This window comes from Tachyglossus aculeatus, chromosome 2 (genome assembly GCF_015852505.1).
Source record: "Tachyglossus aculeatus isolate mTacAcu1 chromosome 2, mTacAcu1.pri, whole genome shotgun sequence".
NCBI classification, from domain to species: domain Eukaryota; kingdom Metazoa; phylum Chordata; class Mammalia; order Monotremata; family Tachyglossidae; genus Tachyglossus; species Tachyglossus aculeatus.
Window position 1 is genome coordinate 10,319,786 of NC_052067.1, and position 23,433 is coordinate 10,343,218.

General features: G+C 45.9%; 1 protein-coding gene across 2 annotated transcripts in view; it reads right to left on the reverse strand.

The window, feature by feature from the left end:
- SNX13 (sorting nexin 13) overlaps window positions 1-23,433 on the reverse strand; it is a 135,776-nt gene that overhangs the window by 106,806 nt on the left and 5,537 nt on the right. The gene's annotated exons all lie outside the window — the stretch shown is intronic.

Consider the following 23,433-nt stretch of genomic DNA (forward strand, 5'->3'; position numbering starts at 1 on the left):
TCACCAGCATCTGAATACCCGTCATACCCGTCGTCTGCAGAACACACTATACTAGGCCCTGAGGAACATACGACCGACAGAAGAGATGCAATCACAAAGACCTGGGCTCTAATCCCTGCTCTGCCACTTGCCTGCTGTGTGACCTTGGGCAAGTCACTTCATTTCTCTGAGCCTCAGCTCCCCGCATCTGTAAAATGAGGATTAAGACTGTAAGCCCATGTGGGACAGGGACTGTGTCCAACTTGTATCCACTCCAGCGTTTAGAAGAGTGCTTGACACACAGTAAGTGCTGAAACACCATCATCATCGGGTCCCGCCCTCGTAGAATTTATAATCTAGCAAAACAGGAGAGATCCCACGAAGTTACCAACTCACCAAGCTAGTTCGTCACCCAGGAGTTTACCGTGGCACCGTGGAATTTACCAACAAACCGCCAAGAGGCAGAGCCGTGGTGGCTAAGTCACTCCCTCTGGGAATCAGGTGGAAACCAGACACAGGACAAAGTCCCACCAGACACGTCCTAAGCTCCAAAGTGCCACACGGCTCCCTTGCCACCCAAACGGAAGGAGAGAGAATACAGTAACAACCACGAATGTTCCCAAGTTGCACTTTGGAATCAGTCAATAGCATTTATTGAACGGTTACTGTGTGCAGGGCACTGCACTAAGGGCCTGGGAAAGTTAGAGAAGCAGTATGGCCTAGTGGATACAGCACAGAACTGAGAGACAGAAGGTCATGGGCTCTAATCCTGGCCTGTCTGTGACCTGTCTGCTGTGTGGCCTTGGGAAAGTCACTTCACTGGACCTCAGTTCCCTCATCTGGAAAACGGGGATTGAGCTGTGAGCCCCATGGCGGATAGGGACTTTGCCCACCCTGATTTGCCCCAGCTCTTAATAAAGTGCCTGGCACAAAGAGCTTAAGAAAAACCATAATAATAATTATTATTATGATACAAATAGAGTTGGTAAACATAGTTCCTTCCTACAATAAACTTAAAATGAATAACTCCATTTCAGATTGCCAGGAGTTAAAGTTTAAGAGGCAGGGCGCATTTAGAGCTACTAACTGATAAACTGGTGAAGTATTTAACATTTCAACATTCAAATCTTATGTTTCAAAAAAAAACATTCTAAGCGCTTCTCCAGTTTTTAGCAACGATCTCAGGCTTCACAAAGCAAGTTTGCGCCTATCAACTAATTTGAAACAGCAGGGCTTAATGGAAAGAACCTCAGACTCTATACTTCAAGCTTGTTGTGGGCAGGGAATAAGCCTACCCACCCTGCTGTATCGTACTTTCCCCGACACACAGAACAGTGCTCTGCACAAAGTAATCAGGAGAGCCTGGTTCTGCCCAGCTCTGTCACTGGAGTGCTACGTGACACTGGGGAATCATACCCTCTATGGACCTCAGTTTCCACATCTATACAATGGGGATAAGACAGATTGTGAACCCCATGGTGCACAGGGATTGTGGCCAAATTTAATACCTTTCTATCTACCCAATCACGTAGAAAATATCATAACTACAACTACTGCAATAATCTAGCAAAGCAATCGCGTCACACAAGTCTTTACACTACAGAACAAGGGAGGGGGGAAGCTGTTGAAAGAGTCAGGCGAAAAAAGGAACTGCATAATTGCTAAAAGTATTCATTCATTCATTCAACTGTATTTATTGAGCACTTACTGTGTGCAGAGCACTGTACTAGGCACCTGGGAAGTACAAGTCGGCAACATATAGAGACGGTCCCTACCCAACAACGGGCTCACAGTCTAGAAGTGGGAGACAGACAACAAAACAGAACGTGGACAGGTGTCAAGTCGTTCCAACAAAAAAGTTCAATAAATAACGTTGAATGAATCAATCTGATTAGCTTGTATAAGCCCTAGGTCTCAGCACATGGTATGTACTTGGTATTCTCATTATTACTGTTATGTGATCATTTTTAGCTTGGCCCCAAATGTTGTTTTAGAAAACAAAACCATACTAAGAAAAAGCTTTAATCATGACTTATGCATACTGCTTTTGCAGTGTATGGGTTTTAATTGTTAGTTAAAGTCAATATGCTATAATTATGTAAAGCTGGCTTTGTTTATTTCACATTCAATTTGCTCCTTTGCCTAATGAAGATTACAAGTCTACATTATTCTGATAAAAACTGCATTTCAAATGAAAAAAACTAATTATTGAGCTATTCATCTAGTTGCTGTCTGCATTATTTACCTGGGCAAATGATCTCAAATAGCTCTTTTCTCATTTTTAAAACCTACAATTATCACACGAAAAAACAAAATTTACTTAAGGAATCACAAAAGAAAATCTAGTCAAGGGAATCTGCTTTCTGACGGCTGCCGATTCTGCTGGGCATTACGGTCTGAAGAAATCCCAGGTAATTAATCAACCTGCACCAGGGAAGACAGACAGACACACACACACTTCTAAAATAAATCAATGACATTTGAGGGCTTATTGTGTGCACGGCACTTCACTAAGCACACGGGAGAGTTCAATGCAAGTGAGTCGGTAAACGCGCTCCCCAGTTTACAAATCGAGTGGCTCCCGGCAGCACAGCGCTTGTAAGCTCATTGTGGGCAGGGAATGTGTCTGTTTATTGTTATATTGTACTCTCCCAAGCACTTATTACAGTGCCCTGCACACGGTAAGCACTCAATAAATACAAAGAGGCTAATACGACAACCCAGCTGTGATATAGGGAGTGTTTGAACCAGGGTAGTGACTACAGGAGGAGAGGAAAGGACAGATCAGTGAAATGCTTCGTGAAAAAACTGGCAGACGAACCAACAGCATCATGTGCCTCATCTTTTCCAGTCATGCGACCAGTTTCTCCTCAGGAAATCCTGTCTTTCTCCTCCAAACTCCAGGCGGCAGAAACGCTTGCCTTCTGTGGCCATGGTAGTGTGTGCCCTGCTCCATTCCCCGCTTCTTTGGGCTGGCATGGGGAGTGAACCCACAGCGGGGGGGGGGGGGGGGGGGGGGGGGGGGGGGGGAGAAGCGACAAAACACTTTCTACGATTCATCCAGCCGTGGTGTGAGTTCTTCCTGTGGGCACGGCACTGTACTACCCAGTTGAGAGAGCGTAGAAGAGTCGGGGGCCACGAGGCCAGCCCCGCAGGAGTTTACAGCTCTTACAGAGGGCACGGAGGAGTGAACAGCGGCGGCCCACGGGCCTTAGGGTGGGGTCAAAATGGGGGTGGTGAGGGGCTGCCGCTGCTGGGGAGCATGGGACAACAGGGGCTCCCTCCCCGCTCCATCCCGTCCACGTTAGGACACTTCAGCAAAACACTTTTCATACTGGAATGGCATTCCGGGGACCTTTTCCATTTTCAGGAGCCATTTCCCGTCAGTTCCTGGGAACGGCGCCAGCACTGCCCCACGGTGAGACCCCGAGCCCCTCGCGTGTCACGTCCCCTCCCCATCCAGGTCTCCTCTTAGGCCATTCTGCACCCTACTTCTCAGGCCGGGTCCAAGGCTGCCACCGAGATCGCTCCGCCGGAGGGCTGCGGGTATCGATGCTACTATTATGCCAAATCATTTCTCGTTAGTCCTGTAATCTCTCTGCTAAATGTAAATTTAGGCTGCAACTCCCCAAGTGGCTATTTATGCCCCGCTTCAGGCTGTCGATGCTTCTGAAGAAACCCAAGTGATGATATTTTGTCAGGCCTCTCCCAACTTCACTACTCTGAGATAATCGTGGGAACTGGGCTTTGGCACACAGCCCTTCCTAGACTGGAGTCAGGACCTGACTGACAAGGGCTGAATCCATGTCACTCTGTCACAGTTTCTATTTCTCCTTTCCTCTCTTTTCCCTTAACCCGGAATTCCATATGGCTTATTCTCGTTCTCAGCCATGATCCTCGGGGCGAACACCAAATGAGACGAGAAAATGAAAACGAAAAGAGAAGAGAAATTTAGGAACAAGAGAAAAGCAGCACGGCCCAGTGGAAAGAGCACAGCCCGGGGAGCCAAAAGCCCTGGGTTGTAATCCCGACTTTGCCAAATGCTTGCTATGTGCCCTTGGGCAAGTCACAACTTCTCTATGCCTCAGTTCTCCTGTTCTCCCTCCTACTTTTAGATTGTGAGCCCCATGCGGGACAGGGACCGTGTCCCATCTAATTCACTTGTATCTACCCCAGGGCTCAGGCCAGTGTTTGATACCTAGTAAGTGCTCAACAAATACCATCAGGAAATAAAAAGATGACATTAAAAGAGGGGAGAGATGTCACCAAGTCACTGTGGTGGGGTGACAACTTAGTTATTAATGCTCTCAGAGTTCCTCCAACTGGGTCCCGTAGATAATCAAGGTCTGAAAACCTTCAGGACATTCCAGCTGTCAGATGGAGATGCCAAATAATAATAATAATAATGACGGCATTTGTTAAGCGCTTACTATGTGCAAAGCACTGTTCTAAGCGCGGGGGGGGGATACAAGGTGATCAGGTTGTCCCACGTGGGGCTCACAGTCTTAATCCCCATTTTACAGATGAGGGAACTGAGGCTCAGAGAAGTTAAGTGACTTCCCAAGGTCACACAGCAGACATGTGGCAGAGCAGGGATTCGAACCCATGACCTCTGACTCCAAAGCCCGTGCTCTTTCCACTGAGCCAAGCTGCTTCTAATGTCAACTCAGTCCAATCAGTTGCCTCACCTGTAAAATAGGGATTCAGTCCTCCTCCTTCCTACTTAGGCTGTGAGCCCCAAGTGAGATAGGGACTGTGTCCAACCTGATTATTAGTGAGAAGCAGTGTGGCTTAGTGGAAAGAACATGGGCTTGGGAGTCAGAGGTCGTGGGTTCTAGTCCTGGCTCCACCACTTGTCATCTGTGTGACTGGGCAAGTCACATAACTTCTCTGTGCCTCAGTTACCTCATCTGCAAAATGAGTAATAAGACTGTGAGCCCCACCTGGGATAATAATAAGAATAATAATAATAATAATAACAATAATAATAATAATATAATAGTCGCATTTATTAAGCGCTTACTAGGTGCAAAGCACTGTTCTAAGCACTGGAGCACTGACAACCTGATGACCTTTTATCTACCGCAGTGTTAGAACAGTGCTTGGAACAGTTCTAATAATAATAATAATGATGGTATTTGTTAAGAGCTTACTATGTGCAAAGCACTGTCCAAACGCTGGGGAGGTTACAAGGTGATCAGATTGTCCCACGGGGGGCTCACAGTTTTTTAAATCCCCATTTTTCAGATGCGGTCACTGAGGCCCAGAGAAGTGAAGCGCCTTGCCCAAAGTCACCCAGCTGACAGTTGGTGGAGCCGGGATTTGAACCCATGACCTCTGACTCCAAAGCCCGGGCTCTTTCCACTGAGCCACGCTACAAATACCACCATCATTATAATTATTATTATTTTGTATGCACCACAGCATCTACTAGAGTGCTTGAACACAGTAAGCTTTTTAGACTGTGAGCCCACTGTTGGGTAGGGACTGTCTCTATGTGTTGCCAATTTGTACTTCCCAAGCGCTTAGTACAGTGCTCTGCACATAGTATGCGCTCAATAAATACGATTGATTGATTGACTGATTTTACAAATATACTTCACTCTCCTTTCTACCTTACCTCTCTGATTCCCAACTACAACCCAGCTCGCACACTTTGCTCCTGAAATTGCTCCTTGCCCACACCCTGCCTCTGGCCTGGAACTCCCTCCCTCTCCCTATCTGCCAGATGATCACTCTACCCACCTTCAGTGCCTTATTAAAAGCACAATTCCTCCAAAAGGGCTTCCCTAAGCCCTCAATTCCCCTTCTCCCACTCTTTTCTGGGTCACCCATATGCTTGAATTTACCCTTTAATTCACACCACCCTCAACCCCACAGCACCAATATACGTATTTGTAGTTTTTTATATTAATGCCTGTCTCCCGCTGTGGACTATACACTCTCTATAGGCTTGGAACGGTTCTACCAACTCTGCTGTATTGTACCCCGCCGGCACTCAGTGCTCTGCACACCGTAAGTGCTCAATAAATCGCTTGATTGACTCTAGTTTTACAGTGGGGCATAATATTGTGGCTTGATAAGAGCACCTCTCCAGAAACACTACAGGCCTGTCTGTGTTGTCTAACTGCCACAGAACTGAATAAAAAGGATCCCTCCAGAGCACAAGCCTTGGGCATTCCTTTCATCCCCTACAGGACTGCAAGAGATAGTAAAAATAATAGTAATATTTATAGTATTTGAGTACTTACTATGTGCCAGGCACTGCACTAAGCGCGGAGGTGGATATGAGCAAATCGGGTTGGACGCAGTCCCCGCCCCACGTGGGGCTCACATTCTTAATCCCCATTTTACAGGTGAGGACACTGTAGCCCAGAGAAGTGAAGTGACTTACCCAAGGTCACCCAGCAGACAAGTGGCAGAGCCAGGATAAGAATCCATGACCTTCTGACTCCGAGGCCCATGCCTATCCACTATGCCATGCTGCTTCACACAAGACAGTGAACTTGGGGAGTCATGGTTTCCATTGTTTTTTTTTTTTTTTTAATGAGAAAATAAACCCAGCATGGGTTAGGGAAAGCCACTGCTTGCTGTTCTCCCTCCCCCACAAAAATGGCCTAGACTGAAGGGAATTCTGCAAACCTCTCACCTTTGAAAAAAAAAATGAATGGCTTGAAACAGTAATATAATGGACGAGAAAGTTAATTTATCTCCAAGAAAATAGTAATTACTTCCTGCATAGGGTACTATCAGACCAATCTTACATGGCTCTTATTTGATTTTCAGAACCCACAACAATAAGAGTGCACATAAAAAAAACCACTAATCGCCTCATTAAAACAATTAATTGTCCTTTTTCTCAATTCTCCCATTATCTTGTGCTTAGTAGGTAAGGAGTTTAATCTAAACTACTCTCTATTTTTACACTTAATTCTTCAGTATCTGTCAGCTTGTTTTCTCTGCCTAGATACTACGTTCCTCCAGGCCAGGGCCCACAAGTTCCATTTCTTGGAACTTGTGAGCCCACTGTTGGGTAGGGACCGTCTCTATATGTTGCCAACTTGTACTTCCCAAGCACTTAGTACAGTGCTCTGCACACAGTAAGCGCTCAATAAATACGACTGAATGAATGAATTTCTTCTGCCCAGGAATACCCGAGGTGGGATCTGAAGCACTCCCGAGAGCTCAGGGCTGGGACAACTACTCCGAAACGGACTCTGATTGATTCCTAAACTGCCACTACAGCACTCTCAACAGAGTTGGTGCTAAATTAATACCCCAGGGAGATAGTGATCTATTGAAAGCAAGATGAGACATGATTCTGGTGACTCAGGCTCTAGTCCTGGCTCTGCCAATGGCTGTGCACCCGCTGATCACTTAACACGCCTGTTCCTCGGCTTCCCCATGGATAAAACGTAATAAAAGCCTCCGCGTATCTTATGGGGATACTGAAATGAACTTCAAATGGGATGATACTGTATAGTCTCTGATGACTAAGGCCTTGATATTTATATTTTGCAAACTAATGAATCATCCTGACATTCACAGAAATAAACGATGCTGCCTTTTGAGGCCATTCTTATCTACTCATCAATTGGCTAAAAATAGCAAAGCCATAAAGATCAACAGAGCCCAGTTCCTTTCGGGGTCTCTGGCTTTTACAGCGTCAGGGCTCCGGCTCAGTCCAAGAGCATCCTCCCCCTTCACAACACCCCACGATTCCTCCCACCTTCCAAGGGTGGGAGGGGGGGCTCCCATTATTGCCACCAGCAAGAGGGGAGGTCACAAGGAATGAGGACGACACAGCTCCCTTTCCTGTCCCCACGGCTACCTTAGAAACCCAAAAGGGGCAGAGAAAAAAGAAGTGGGGAAATACAGTCTGCCTTGTAATACCAGAAGAGAACACAACAATACTAACTTGTTGACATTAGGGAAACTACTCAAAAATGCTGCGTTAGCAACTGAATTTTCATCAGTCCTATGCATGAAGTTTGTTAGCGCTTTATCGAATCAAACGATGGGTTCTCCAGCTGTAATTTAAGCTTAGCTTTTACATTTAGCCCTTTCTGCCCATTCCTTGTTTTTTTTAAAATAAAGATTCAGCCACCTGCGATGATTTATAAACTGAAAGATGAATCCTCCACTTCCCAAGGTTATTCTGCACACTGAGCTTCCATCTGGCAATCACCCACCAAAGGGAAGTAATGAGAAAGCAAAAAATGTATCAATAGAGAATAAACACCACCATTTTTCTTTTTTGGCTGTCTCATTCTCCCTCACTTAAACACATGGGCTACTTACTCCCATGTAAGCAGCTTACTCCGTGGCTCACGGTTGCTATATCCTAGTAAGCAGGTACGCCAAGGTTGCACTGCCCAATGTTCCCTCGCATGGAAAGGTTCAGGGAGAGACACTAGTTAAACCTTTTCTTCAAGTACGGAGTTGCCCGGGTTCTTGAGATCCTGCAGGAATCACATCCATCCCAACTTGCTGGAACGAGAAACGACTTGAATACTCACATCTCCCCTCACCAGTAATAGTAATCATAACAATGAGAATAATGGTATTTGTTAAGCATAATGATGGTAGTTGTTAAGCGCTTATTATGTGGCAAGCACTGTTCTAGGCACTGGGGTAGATACAGGCTAATCAGGTTGGACAGAGGCCCTGTTCCATTTGGAGCTCACAGTCTTTATTCTCATTTTACATTTTACAGTCTTTTAGACTGTGAGCCCACTGTTGGGTAGGGACTGTCTCTATATGTTGCCAATTTGTACTTCCCAAGTGCTTAGTACAGTGCTCTGCACATAGTAAGCGCTCAATAAATACGATTGATGATGATGATGATTTTACAGACAAGGTAACTGAGGCACGGAGAAGTGACTCGCCCAAGGTCACACAGCAGACATGTGGTGGAGCTGGGATTAGAACTCAGGTCTTTCTGACTCCTGGGCCCGTCCTCTATGTGCTAGACCACAGTGCAAGCACTGTTCTAAGAGCTGGGGCGGATATAAGTTAATCAGGTTAATCAGGTCAGGGACAGTCCTGGTCCAAACTGAGGCTCACAGTCTAAGTAGAAAGGGGAAAGGGTAATAAACCCCCACAGTACGGATGAGGAAACTGAGGCAGAGAAGGTAAATGTGAGGCCTAAGGTCACGCAGCAAGCAAGTGGCAAAGCCAGGATTAGAACTCGGGCCCTCTGACTCTTGTGCTCTTTTCACCAGGCCACGCTGTTTCCCCATTGCACTTAGATGCGTGGCAGAGAAGCAGCGTGGCTCAGTGGAAAGAGCACGGGCTGTGGAGTGAGAGGTCATGGGTTCAAATCCCAGCTCTACCAACTGTCAGCTGGGTGACTCTTGGCAAGTCACTACACTTCTCTGTGCCTCAGTGCCCTCATCTATAAAATGGGGATTAAGACTGTGAGCCCCCTGTGGGACAACCTGATCACCCTGTAACCTCCCCACAGCGCTTAGAGTAGTGGTTTGCACATAGTAAGCACTTAATAAATGCCATTATTATTATTATTATTGTACTCCACTGCTTCCTCCAATATGCAATTTATTCTAGTATCTATTTCTCACTAAATTGTAAGCTCTTTGAAGGCAGGGATCATGCCCACTACCTAATGTGCTTTCTCAACTGGTTTAACACAGGACTCTGAAGAAAGGAAGCATTTGACAAATACTACTGATTGAATGACAGTAGTTCCCCAGGCAGGGACAGTTTGATGCCCCGGGAAAACTAGGATTTCGGGCCAAATTAAGAAGGGCCCTTAGTCTAGATTGGAGGAACCAGAAAGTATCAAAAGGAACGTGATATAATATCTAGACCTGTCTACCTGGGGGGCGGGGGGGGGGGGGGGTCCAGATACTGGCTATGTTAGGAGTTTAAGGCAGGAAAATGCCTAAAAGCTACCCTCTTATCCACCGCCTCAATCTGGTATTTACTGAGTGCTTACTGTGTGCAGAGCACTGTACTATGTACCTGACAGAGTAAAATATAACTGTAGCATTCCCTGCCCACAACGAGCTTACACTCTAGAGGGGAAGGAAGTAAGGCAGAGTTCACCCCACTATCTGATCTGGTTGGCTACATCGCTTGGGGAAGTCCTTTTTCTCTCTTTTTCTATATTATAGGCATGGCTTTAGTGCAATCAAATTTAAACTCTTGAGTTCCTTAATGATCGGGTACTTTACTGTATTTATGTTTATATGTCTCCTATCACATTGGGAAAATCAATCAATCGTATTTATTGAGCGCTTACTGTGTGCAGAGCACTGTACTAAGCGCTTGGGAAGTACAATTTGGCAACATATAGAGACAGTCCCTACCCAACAGTGGGCTCACAGTCTAAAAGGGGGAGACAGAGAATAAAACCAAACATACTTTTATCAGTATCAATCAAATTTATGAAGCAATTACTCTGTGCAGAGCACGATACTAAGTGCTTGGGAGACTTCGATATAACCAAACTGGTAGACACATTCCCTGCCCCCGATACTTCATGTCTAATTTCCACAACAAGATTGCAGGTGTTACAGATGATACCCACAGTACAAGGGGCTTCCCAAGTTGGGTTCATTCATTTGATCGTATTTACTAAGCACTTATCGTGTGCCCAGCACTGTAGTAAGCACTTGGGAAAGTACAATATAACAATAAACGGTGACAGCTCCTGCCCACAATGAGCTTACAGTCCAGAGGTGGGGAGACAGCCATCAATACAAATAAATAAAATTACAGATATACACCAAAGTGCTGTGGGGCTGAGGCAGGGGGATCAAAGGGAGCAAGTCGGGGTTTGAAGTTGCTCATCATAAACTCTACCAAATCAACAGAATTTGACCTAGATAACTTGTAGACTTACAGAAAATCGTTCAGGACACCTTAAACCACTGGGATCATTCTAAATACCAGAAAGTCTGATCAGACTGTCTTTAAACCACCCAGACATGGCATACAAACACTTGTAAATATGTGTTCACACTTCCTTCCCCTTCTAAATATTGCCACAGCGTGAAATTCACAAAAGGGCATTTCACAATTTGGACTCCTCATATGAGGCAAGCATTACTACTAAATACTGAATCTTTGAAATTACATTTTAAGATAGCACTACCTGCAAAAATTATCAGACAATAAAGTTATAGCCCTTTTATGATCAAAATCTGAAAATCAGTCATAGTTAACCAGTGATAGCAATTATATTCTTATTTCTAGCTCCTTAAAGTCTTAAACTTATGAAAAGCAAAATTTGGATAGTTTTTTTAAAATTATTATTATTTATTTTCATGGACCAAAAGGGTGATGGGGGGAGGGGGGTGTTTCATTTGCCTGTTCTGATGGTTTCCAAAGTAGCACCATATCACAGAATATGGAACTCGAGAGAGTATCATAATTGCCAACAATTCAATCGTGTTTACCGAGCGCTTACTGTGCGCAGGGCACTGTACTAAGCGCTTGGAAAGCACAATTCGGCAACAGAGAGAGACAATCCCTACCCAACAACGGGCTCACAGTCTAGAAACAGTGACGTGTCCTGGTGGATAGAGCACAGGCCTGGAAGTTGGAAGGAGCAGGGTTCTCATCCCGGCTAACAGTCTAAGTGCGAACTAGGGCATGTCACAATTTATCTGCGCTGCAATTCCATCATCTGTAAAATATCTGAAATCATGCCTACATCATGAGGAGTAAAGACATTTATGAAGTGCTTACTTGGTGCAGAGTGCTGTACTAAGCTGTGGGGAAAGTTAGCCACGGTCCCTGGATCTCAGGTTCCCACAAGCTTCTAAAAAGGGGAGTTCAAGTGACACACATAAAATCAATCAATCGTATTTATTGAGCGCTTACTGTGTGCAGAGCACTGTACTAAGCGCTTGGGAAGTACAAGTTGGCAACATATAGAGACAGTCCCTACCCAACAGTGGGCTCACAGTCTAAGAGGATGAAGGGACAAGAAAACAAAAACCATTTCAATCAATCGTATTTATTTAGCACTTATTGTGTGCGGGGCACCGTACTAAGCGCTTGATGAGAGCGCTTTGGGGAGCAAGCGGCCTCCTGGGTAGAGTCCAGGCTTGGGAGTCTGAGGACTTGGGTTCTAATGCCGGGTCTGCCACTTGTCTGCTGTGTGACCTTGGGGACATCACTTCACTTCTCTGTGCCTCGTTTACCTCATCTGCGAAATGTGGATCAAGACTGCGAGCCCCATATGGGACAGAGACTGTGTCCAGTGCAATTATCTTGGATCTTCACAGCGCTTAGTATAGTGCCTGGCACACAGTAAGCGCTTAATACCACAGTTACTATTATTACATTATGAAAGACAAGGACCGCGAGAGCTACAAGAGGGCCAACGTTTGAGGCGCCCCAGGGCTCAGGGTCTACCAGCCTCAGCGGTAGCCCCAGCACTGCCAGCGTTTTCCACTGACCGCTCCCATCCAACTCCACCACGTGTCTGCTGTGCGACCTCGGGCAAGTCACTTAACTTCTCTGAGCCTCAGTTACCTCATCTGTAAAATGGGGATGAAGACTGTGAGCCCCACGTTGGACAACTTGATCACCTTGTATCTCCCCAGTGCTTAGAACAGTGCTCTGCACATAGTAAGTGCTTAACAAATGTCATTATTATTATCATTATTATCATCATCATCCTCGGCTGGAGGACGAGAGGGCAACGGGAGACCGTCTGGCGGGGGGGAAGGGGCCGGGCCGCTTCTCTCCGAGGCGGCGGGCTCTGGTCAGAGGTTGCTAAGGGACAGCTGGTCCTCAGTCTCCTAGATGGAGAAGAAGAGGAAAAGGGGAGTCCTAGTCAGGTGTCTTTTGGGGCGAGGGTAAGGACAGGGGATTGGGGACCTCTCTCCCACGTGGCAAGCTCCGGTGACCCAGGGTAAGGGGACCCTTGCACCCTTTTGGTAATGAAAAATGACAAAGGTGCAGAATTTATGAGAAGCAGCATGGCTCAGTGGAAAGAGCACGGGCTTTGGAGTCAGAGGTCACGGGTTCAAATCCCAGCTCCACCAATTGTCAGCTGTGTGACTTTGGGCAAGTCACTTACCTTCTCTGTGCCCCCGTTATCTCATCTGTAAAACGGGGATTAAGACTGAGCCCTCTGTGGGACAACCTGATCACCCTGTAACCTCCCCAGCACTTAGAACAGTGCTTTGCACATAGTAAGCACTTAATAAATGCCATTAAAAAAAAATCAGCTCCATATTCATTAGCAGAGGGTAACTAGTAGCATCACTATCATTAAACTATCATTAAACCTAGCGATACCTGATGAGACTATTATCGGGCTATCCCAAAGACAACTGGAACAACAGCTCAAAGTCCCAGTTCTAAAGAATCTGAAATAACTACGCAACACGTCACATCAGATGAGAAGCAGCGTGGCTCAGTGGAAGGAGCCCGGGCTTTGGAGTCAGAGGACATGGGTTCAAATCCTGGCTCCGCCACATGTCAGCTGTGTGACTTTGGGCAAGTCACTTCACTGTGCCTCAGTTACCTCATCTGTAAAATGGGGATTAAAACTATGAGCCCCCCCGTGGGACAATCTGATCACCTTGTAACCTCCCCAGCGCTTAGAACAGTGCTTTGCACATAGTAAGTGCTTAATAAATGCCATCATTATTATTACTATTAGATCCTTCTAACACTCTTTCCCCATCTGGGCTATCTGTGGAACTTACTGAACATAATACAAGAGTTGAGTCACAGGAGGAGGTTCTACCCGCAAATTAAAAATCAGAACACATACGGTGGGCTCATCTACGATTTTCAGCAGAACGCTGAGGAATTAGGAAATATTTTCCTCACAACATACCTCTTACTGAATACGACAGGATGCCATTTCAAAAGGAGCGGTTTAGCCCTTACAAATGGCGCCAGTCTAGACAGATGAGCCCGGGAGGAGTTTTCTGTAATGTGAAAATCTTCGGGAACACCTCCCCTACCATCATTCTGCCCCCAGGAGCGGCAGCAAAAGGACACTGGAATGATGCCCTCCTCACGTCTACCTTCATGGTTATCATGCAATCAATCAATCATATTTATTGAGCGCTTACTGTGTGCAGAGCACTGTACTAAGCGCTTGGGAAGTACAAGTTGGCAACATATAGAGATGGTCCCTACCCAACAGTGGGCTCACTGCCCTCTACCTATCAAAGACTTTTTTTAAAGGGCATTTGTTAAGTGCTTACTATGTGCCTGGAACGGTACTAAGTCCTGGGGTGGACGCAAGCTAATTAGGTTGGACACAGTCCTTGTCATCATCATCATCAATCGTATTTATTGAGCACTTACTGTGTGCAGAGCACTGTACTAAGTGCTTGGGAAGTACAAGTTGGCAACGTATAGAGACAGTCCCTACCCAACAGTGGGCTCACAGTCTAAAAGAGATGGGAAAGGAGGAGGGAAGGAGACGGGGAAGGAGGAGGGGAAGGAGGAGGAAAGGAGGAGGAAAGGAGATGGGAAAGGAGGAGGGAAGGAGATGGGGAAGGAGGAGGGAAAGGAGGAAGGAAGGAGAAAGGAAAGGAGGAGGGAAGGAGATGGGAAAGGAGGAGGGAGGGAGATGGGGAAGGAGGAGGAAAGGAGATGGGAAAGGAGATGGGAAGGGAAGGAGATGGGAAAGGAGGATGGAAGGATAAAGTAAAGAGGGCAGGAGTCCGGAGCGGCCCACGTGGGGCTCACGGTCTTCATCCCCGTTTTAGAGATGAGGAACAAAGTAGTTAAGTGACTCGCCTAAGGTCACACAGCCGCCAAAGAGCGGAGCAGGGGTTAGAACCCAGACATGTCGACTAGGAATTTATTACAGCCCTTCATTAGACTAGGCTAACTGCTACTTGTGGTGACAAATTCCATCTATCCCATCATTAAAAAACTGGCTAACCTTACTCCAACATTCCCTCTCTAAGATCCTGTATTTAAATGCCCCAACAGGGAGATGGGGCAGGTTATAAAGATGGACCCTGGAGCTAACCAGTTCAGGCCTGAGTGTCCCAGGGCAACTTAAATGTTCCAATCTGGGGGGAGAGGTAGACTGCAAGACCCCTGCATCACACAAGCATTGTAAAATATTATTCACGAAAGTATCTAGAAGGCATTTGAAGACCTGTGGAACAAAGGTTTATCCACTCAATCAATGGTATGTACTGAGCACCTACCAAGTAAAGAGCACTATTCTAAGCACTTGAGAGACTACAATGGAGGGAACAGACGTGATACCTGCCCCCAAAGAGCTTACAATCTAGCAGGGGGACGGGCAGGAAAAAAATTACAGGAAGGGGGAACAACAATAATAATGATAGCATTTATTAAGCGCTTGCTATGTGCAAAGCACTGTTCTAAGCGCTGAGGAGGTTACAAGGTGATCAGGTTGTCCCACGGGGGGCTCACAGTCTTCATCCCCATTTTACAGATGAGGTAACAGGCACAGAGAAGTGAAGTGACTTGCCCAAAGTCACACAGCTGGCAATTGGCGGAGCCGGGATTTGAACCCATGACCTCTGACTCCAAAGCCCGGGCTCTTTCCACTGAGCCACGCTGCTTCTCTCGGCCACCGGATATTAACACAACTGTCAGTGGAGTGCGGTAAGTACTCAAGTGCTTCAGGGTACAGACTCAGGCCTATCCTGAAACTACGATAATTCTGTTTTATGATTTTTAAGACCTGCTTCTCCTCTCCACAAATAAGAGAAACCTTCTATGTTCACCAGTGCGCTAGAGGACGTCTGCCTTACCGGCCTCACAAAGAATTACGGGGGACCTACAGGATAGACTACAAGCCACGTAGCATTAAAAATAACTGTCGAAAGCCAAACTCGCTTCAAGGAAACTCCCCTGAAGTCTAAATCCACTTCAAAGCGATTTGAAATAAATGCTGAACAACAGAATTTCTTTAAGTCTTTGACTCCGTTAGCCACTGTCTGCCCTTTGTGCCACTTCCAGGTGCTTCTAAAGGTTACTGCTGACAATCCTGGTGAAGTGCAAGCTTTAAGTTGCCTCAACTCCACTCTGCCGAAAGAAAACCAAGTAGTCTTTGTTTCTGGCACGCCAGTGTCCATGCTGTAAGGCAACTCTGGCATGTCCAGCATTCACTCCACCGTGACTGCTCATTAAGATAAAGTAAAAACTGAGGGGGAGAGGGGGGAGAGAATGGTCTTCCCAGAGCAATTACTCGACTAATTAAGTATGCCCTAACCCCTTTATAATCCTGTTCCAATTTTAGAGCATTCCAAGTAAGATGAGTTGATGTAATACAGATGTAATACAGACTAAAGAATGAAAAGTAGTAGGAGCAAATGTTTTTCTGATCGTTAGTAAAAAAGGCCATTATATAAAATGAGAAGCAGTGTGGCCTACTGGAAATATATGTGTGTATATATATATATATATATATATATATATATATATATATATATCTGTATATATGTTTGTACATATTTTTTACTCTATTTATTTTACTTGTACATATCTATTCTATTTATTTTACTTTGTTAAAATGTTTGGTTTTGTTCTCTGTATCCCCCTTCTAGACTGTGAGCCCACTGTTGGGTAGGGACTGTCTCTATATGTCGCCAACTTGCACTTCCCAAGTGCTTAGCACAGTGCTCTACACACAGTAAGCGCTCAATAAATACGATTGATTGATTGAAAGAGCACAGGAGGCAGAGGACCCGGGGTCTACTCTCAGTTCTGCTAGTTGTCTGCTGTGTCACTTCATTTCTCTGTGCCTCAGGTACTTTACGTGAAAAATGGGATTTAAAACTATGAGCCCCATGTGGGACATGACTGTGTCCAAGTCTGATTAGTTTGTATCCTCCCCAGCACTTAGTGCCTGACGCATAGTAAGTGCTTTAACACATACATGAGAAGCAGTGTGGCCTAGTGGCAAGAGCCCGGGCTTGGGAGTTGGGTGCTGGGTTCTAATTCCGGCTCCGCCACTTATCAGCTGTGTGACTTTGGGCGAGTCCTTAACTTCTCTGTGCTTCAGTTATCTCATCTGTCAAATGGGGATCAAGTCTGTGAGCCCCACATGGGATAACCTGATTACCTCGTATCTACCCCAGTGTTCAGAACAGTGTTTGGCACATAGTAAGCGCTTAACAAATACCATCATTACTATATATACGTGTGTACATGTCTATATGGATTATCGGGCTGCACAGAACAAACTGAGTATGTTAGTTGTAGTAGAGTATTTACTAAGCGCCTATTGTGATCTGAGCAGTGTACTAAGCCCTGAGAAAGAATACAGGGTGGGAATTAGACCCACCCTGGCCCTCCACGGTTCAAAAATCTAAGAATATGATGGAAGAGAGGCGGCAACTGACAGACACGCAAGGAAAGATGGAACAACAAACACTAAGGCAACATACGCGACAAGGGCAACCTCGTAAATTACCACAAAAACGTGGTAGCTTATGGTGGTTGGTATTAAAGACACATTCCTTAACATTTCCATTAACAGACTCATCTCATTAAATCACCACCTTCGGTGAAAAACTCAGCTTGAATAAGCACGAGCAGAACTAGGGCTGGAACCAAAAAGAGAAATTATTAACCTAAGCACTACCTAAAGCAAGAAACACATTATTAAAGCAAACATTCTAGCAGAAACGAATAGGGCCCAGGTGTTCCAAGTTCCCTTCTTGTATGTACCAGCGTGACACTTCTGAAAATTAAACTGAACTTCCTCATAACAGAGGGGTTGTGCTCCTAAAGGAACTCCTGCTCATGAAAATCTCTCTGTACTTCTCACACACACACAAAACCAATTTTTCCACCGCCTCCCCATCAAAGTGTATCCAGATCCGCACTGTCAGAAGAACGTACCCTAATTTTCTTGAATAACTGCCTATCCAAAATGGGAACTGAAGAATTGCTTTGTGGCTGACCAACTGCACTTTTTCACTGTCATTACTGTTTAATCACGGCAGACCATATTGTCCTATCCCACCACAACATGAGAATCTGTATCATCAGAAAATTTTAAACTTCCAGGAAGGATGCTAAATGACCACAAATACACCCAAACAACTGTTCCCTCACTGTTATTTCAAGTTGCATCCCTTGACTATTGGGGGCAGGGCGCGAGAGAGAAGAAAAATCATATAATGCTGACTGTTCACTCAATAATAATAATGGCATTTATTAAGCGCTTACTATGTGCAAATAATAATCATAATGATGGCATTTGACTGAGCTCCTTGTCTTCCCTCCCAAACCTTGTCCTCTCCCTGACTTTCCCATCTCTGTTGACGGCACTACCATCCTTCCCGTCTCACAAGCCCGCAACCTTGGTGTCATCCTCGACTCTGCTCTCTCATTCACCCCTCACATCCAAGCCGTCACCAAAACCTGCCGGTCTCAGCTCCGCAACATTGCCAAGATCCGCCCTTTCCTCTCCATCCAAACTGCTACCCTGCTCATTCAAGCTCTCATCCTATCCCGTCTGGACTACTGCATCAGCCTTCTCTCTGATCTCCCATCCTCGTGTCTCTCTCCACTTCAATCCATACTTCATGCTGCTGCCCGGATTATCTTTGTCCAGAAACGCTCTGGACATATCACTCCCCTCCTCAAAAACCTCCAATGGCTACCGATCAATCTGCGCATCAGGCAGAAACTCCTCACCCTGGGCTTCAAGGCTGTCCATCCATCCCCTCGCCCCCTCCTACCTCACCTCCCTTCTCTCCTTCTACTGCCCAGCCCGCACCCTCCGCTCCTCCACCACTAATCTCCTCACTGTACCTCGCTCTCGCCTGTCCCGCCATCGACCCCCGGCCCACGTCATCCCCCGGGCCTGGAATGCCCTCCCTCTGCCCATCCGCCAAGCTAGCTCTCTTCCTCCCTTCAAGGCCCTGCTGAGAGCTCACCTCCTCCAGGAGGACTTCCCAGACTGAGCCCCTTCTTTCCTCTCCCCCTCGTCCCCCTCTCCATCCCCCCGTCTTACCTCCTTCCCTTCCCCACAGCACCTGTATATATGTATATATGGTTGTACATATTTATTACTCTATTTATTTATTTATTTATTTATTTATTTTACTTGTACATTTCTATCCTACTTATTTTATTTTGTTGGTATGTTTGGTTCTGTTCTCTGTCTCCCCCTTTTAGACTGTGAGCCCACTGTTGGGTAGGGACTGTCTCTATGTGATGCCAATTTGTACTTCCCAAGCGCTTAGTACAGTGCTCTGCACATAGTAAGCGCTCAATAAATACGATTGATTGATTGATTGATTGATTTGTTAAGCGCTTACTATGTGCAAAGCACTGTTCTAAGTGCTGGGGGGATACAAGGTGATCAAGTTGTCCCATGTGGGGCTCAAAGTCTTAATCCCCATTGTACAGATGAGGTAACTGAGGCTCAGAGAAGTTAAGTGACTTGCCCAAGGTCACACAGCAGATATGTGGCAGAGTCGGGACTCGAACCGATGACCTCTGACTTCAAAGCCCACGCTCTTTCCACTGAGCCACGCTGCTTCTCACGTGCAAAGCACATACTGTACCTTCCCATGTGCTTAGTACAGTGCTCCGCGCTCAGCAAGCAATCAGTGAATACCACTGAATGACTGCTCATATGGATTTTTCATTTATTTTCCTGAACTTGTTTGGAGCAAGAACAAAGGGCTAAACAGCAGAGAAAACTATGAGAGAACAGAAACGGAGAAATCGTGATGCCCATTATAGAGGACAAAGGCTTCTCTACTTCCAAGCAGGTAAAGATGCATTAATAATGAAGGCCTCCATTCAAAGGATCCAACTATTACACCTAGACCTCCACTGCATAAAAAGACTACATCATTTAAATGACTTGCTTAATGTATTGCAGAAAAAAAAACAACTAGGACTTTTGAGGATTTTCAAATCCTCTAAAATGTGACTGCAAGTAGCAGGATAGAAAAGTTAGAGAAGAGCCAGGCACTCTGCTGTTCTTTAACCTTTAAGCTATCATATTTCTTGGGTCCACAGCCCAATACATTAATTTGCTTGGTTGTGAAATGTATCCTTTCAGTTTGACTTAGTCTAGTTAAGTATTCTATTCTTATGGTTCCCGCTTTTGGTACTGGTAACATGCTATGACTGGAAAAAAAAAAACCCAAAACACAAGCAAATGTTATCTAAGCATTTGTGCTAATGATGAGTTGATGTTCCCGGCCACCGCGCCAAAATGAAAAAGCGACTGCAAAATGGATAAATCAGTGGGAAGGGCAAGAAATCCTTTGAAATTAAGTTTGAAAGCAGTAACAATCAAAAACCCAGAGGTTATTCTGCAGAACGAGCCTTGAGGCAAATTTCACATCGGCTTGTCTAGAAGCTCTTGTTGTGCAAAGAAAAAAGTGGGGAAGCAGTGTGGCTCAGTGGAAAGAGCCCGGGCTTTGGAGTCAGAGGTCATGGGTTCAAATCCCGGCTCTGCCACTTAGCTGTGTGGCTTTGGGCAACTCACTTCACTTCTCTGGGCCTCAGTTCCCTCATCTGTAAAATGGGGATTAAGACTGTGAGCCGTCCGTGGGACAACCTGATCACCTTGTAAACTCCCCAGCGCTTAGAACAGTGCTTTGGACATAGTAAGCACTTAATAAATGCCATTATTATTATTATTATTATTATTATTATTATTACCCACGGGGCACTAACTATAGAGTATCTTCAGGGCAGAGACCAAGGCTCCATCACCTTTGTCAGGTCAGAAACACACGTCCGGGCCCACGAGCCACATAACAGCCGACAATCCTATCATCTCCACCATTTCACTACCGACGCTCAAAACCATCCGTGCGGTCATTCGGTCATAGTTATTGAGTGCTTACTGGGTGCACTGTACTAGGCGCTTGGGAGAGAACGATAACAACAATAAACGGTCTCATTTCCTGCCCACGACGAGCTCGCCGTCTATATTACAAAGCGTTAAACCGAAAGAGGGACTCAGAGCGTCAGCTGAGTACAAGGACTTTGCCAAAGCTAACCATTCAGTGCCAGCGTGGGCCGACTTGGCAAACTAGTTGCTTTACTCAATGCTGGCTTTATTAGGTAAGTTATACAGGCCACTCACTACTAATACAACCAGAATGTCCACGGAAGTCACGGTCCTTAAATATATATATATATGTATTTATGTATATATATGTATATATGTGTGTGTGTGTGTGTGTATATATATATATATATAGAGAGAGAGAGAGAGCTATACATCTGTATAGCTCTAGACGGATAGACCTGTAGATACGGATAGAGATAGATTTGGCGAGATAGGTAGATATAATGTCCAGCTTTCCTAACCCTCAATTTAACCCAGGCCCTGTGTATCGGCCAGAAAACGCATCTACCTATCACGAAAATGCCTTCACTTGAATAAGCCTCATCACAAGTCAGAGATGAACCGGTGAAAACATTACCTGGTGATTATTATTATTATTAACAATAATAATCAATGACAGTTTTGGTATTTTGTTAAGCGCTTACTGTGTGCCAAGCACTGTTACAAGCGCTGGGGGATATACAAGGTAATCAGGCTGCCTCACATGGGGCTCAGTCTTAATCCCCATTTTTCAGAGGAGGTAACTGAGGCACAGAGAAGTTAAGTGACTTGCTCAAAGTCACACAGCTGATAAGGGGCATAGCCCGGATTAGAACCCACGACCTCTGGCTCCCAAGCCCGTGCTCTTTCCACTGAGCCATGCTGCTTCTCGTGAAGCAGACTGAGTAAGATTAAGACTGTGATTAAGACTCGGGATTAAGACTGTGAGCCCCATGGGGGACAACCTGATGACCTTGCATCTGCCCCAGTGCTTAGAACAGTGTTTGGCACATAGTAAGCGCTTAACAAGTGCCATCATTATTATTATTATTACCTACTGCGGAGACGACCGGGAAACCATCGAACCCAGTCAAAACATCCCACTGAAGACAAAAATAGCCAAGGCCTGCGGAAATGGGAAAATGGTTTCCTATTTATAGGCCTCTTTGCCTGGAGTGTTTTTAGCCTATTGTTGGGATCAACACTGAGCCCTTCGGGGGCATCACAGGACCCTCGGTCAGAAAGTTAAAAACCCCAGGGGTGGGGGGCAAAAAAAGAAAAAAGGCCCCCAGATCTGCAAAACGAAGGCTCGGGAGCCCAAAGCATCTCTGCCAGGAAAGTCTTTTCCTGAGAAACAGTGCGGTTCAGTGGAAAGAGCCCGGGCTTTGGAGTCAGAGGTCATGGGTTCAAATCCCAGCTCCACCACTTGTCAGCTGTGTGACTTTGGGCAAGTCACTTCACTTCTCTGGGACTCAGTTACCTCCTCTGTAAAATGGGGATGAAGACTGTCAGCCCCACGTGGGACAACCCGATCAGTTAGAACAGTGCTTAGAACAGTGCTTCGCACATAGTAAGCGCTTAATAAATGCCATCATATTATTATATTATTATATATTATATTAGTTTCCTTCCTTAGAAAAATGCCCCTTTTTTCTCCCTTAGGTTGGTCCTTTTTGGGGGGGACCGCTCCAACCCCTCGCTCTCAGCCTCCCTGGCGTCACACCACACGCAAAGGGGAAGGTGCTCTCCCTTAATAATAATAATAATAATGTTGGTATTTGTTAAGCACTTACTATGTGCCCCTTAAGCGCTTAGGCCAGTGCTCTGCACACTGTAAGTGCTCAATAAATACATTTGAATGAATGAAGCTGGGGGGGGCAGAGCTCTCCTGGGTTCAGGGGCCGCCCTGGCCACCTGTGGCGGTCCTGGCCTTTCATTCATTCATTCAATCGTATTTATCGAGCACTCACTGAGTGCAGAGCACTGGACTAAGCGCTTGGGAAATACAAATTTCCAACATATAGAGACGGTCCCTACTCAACAACAGGCTCCCAGTCTGGCAGCAGTGCAGCTTAGTGGCAACAGCCCGGGCTTGGGAGTCAGAGGTCGTGGGTTCTAATCTCGCCTCCACCAATTGTCTGCTGTGTGACTTTGGGCAAGCCACTGCACTTCTCTGGGCCTCAGTTCCCCCATCTGTAAAATGGGGATGAAGACCGTGAGCCCCACGTGGGACGACCTGATTCCCTTGTATCTCCCCCAGTGCTCAGAACAGTGCTTGGCACATAGTAAGCGCTTAACAAATACCATCATTATTATTATTATTAGAACGGCACCTCCTGAGAAGCTGGGGATGAGGAGGGATTTCCAGGCCGGACAGCCCACTTCGTTCGTTCAATCCCCTATTTACTAAGTGCTCACTATGCGCGGAGCACTGGGCTCGGTTCCCTTCCCGGCCTTTCCCTGGGGGCCGGCTCCTGGTGAGGGCTGGGCACGTAATGCTGAGCGCTTACTATGTGCGGAGCGCTGTGGGACGGGGGGAGGTATTCTTTTTTCTTATTTGTCCCCCTCCCTCTGCCCTACCCCCTTCCCCTCCCCACAGCACTTGTACATGCTTGTACATATTTCTTTTATTTGTACATATTTATTACTCTTTT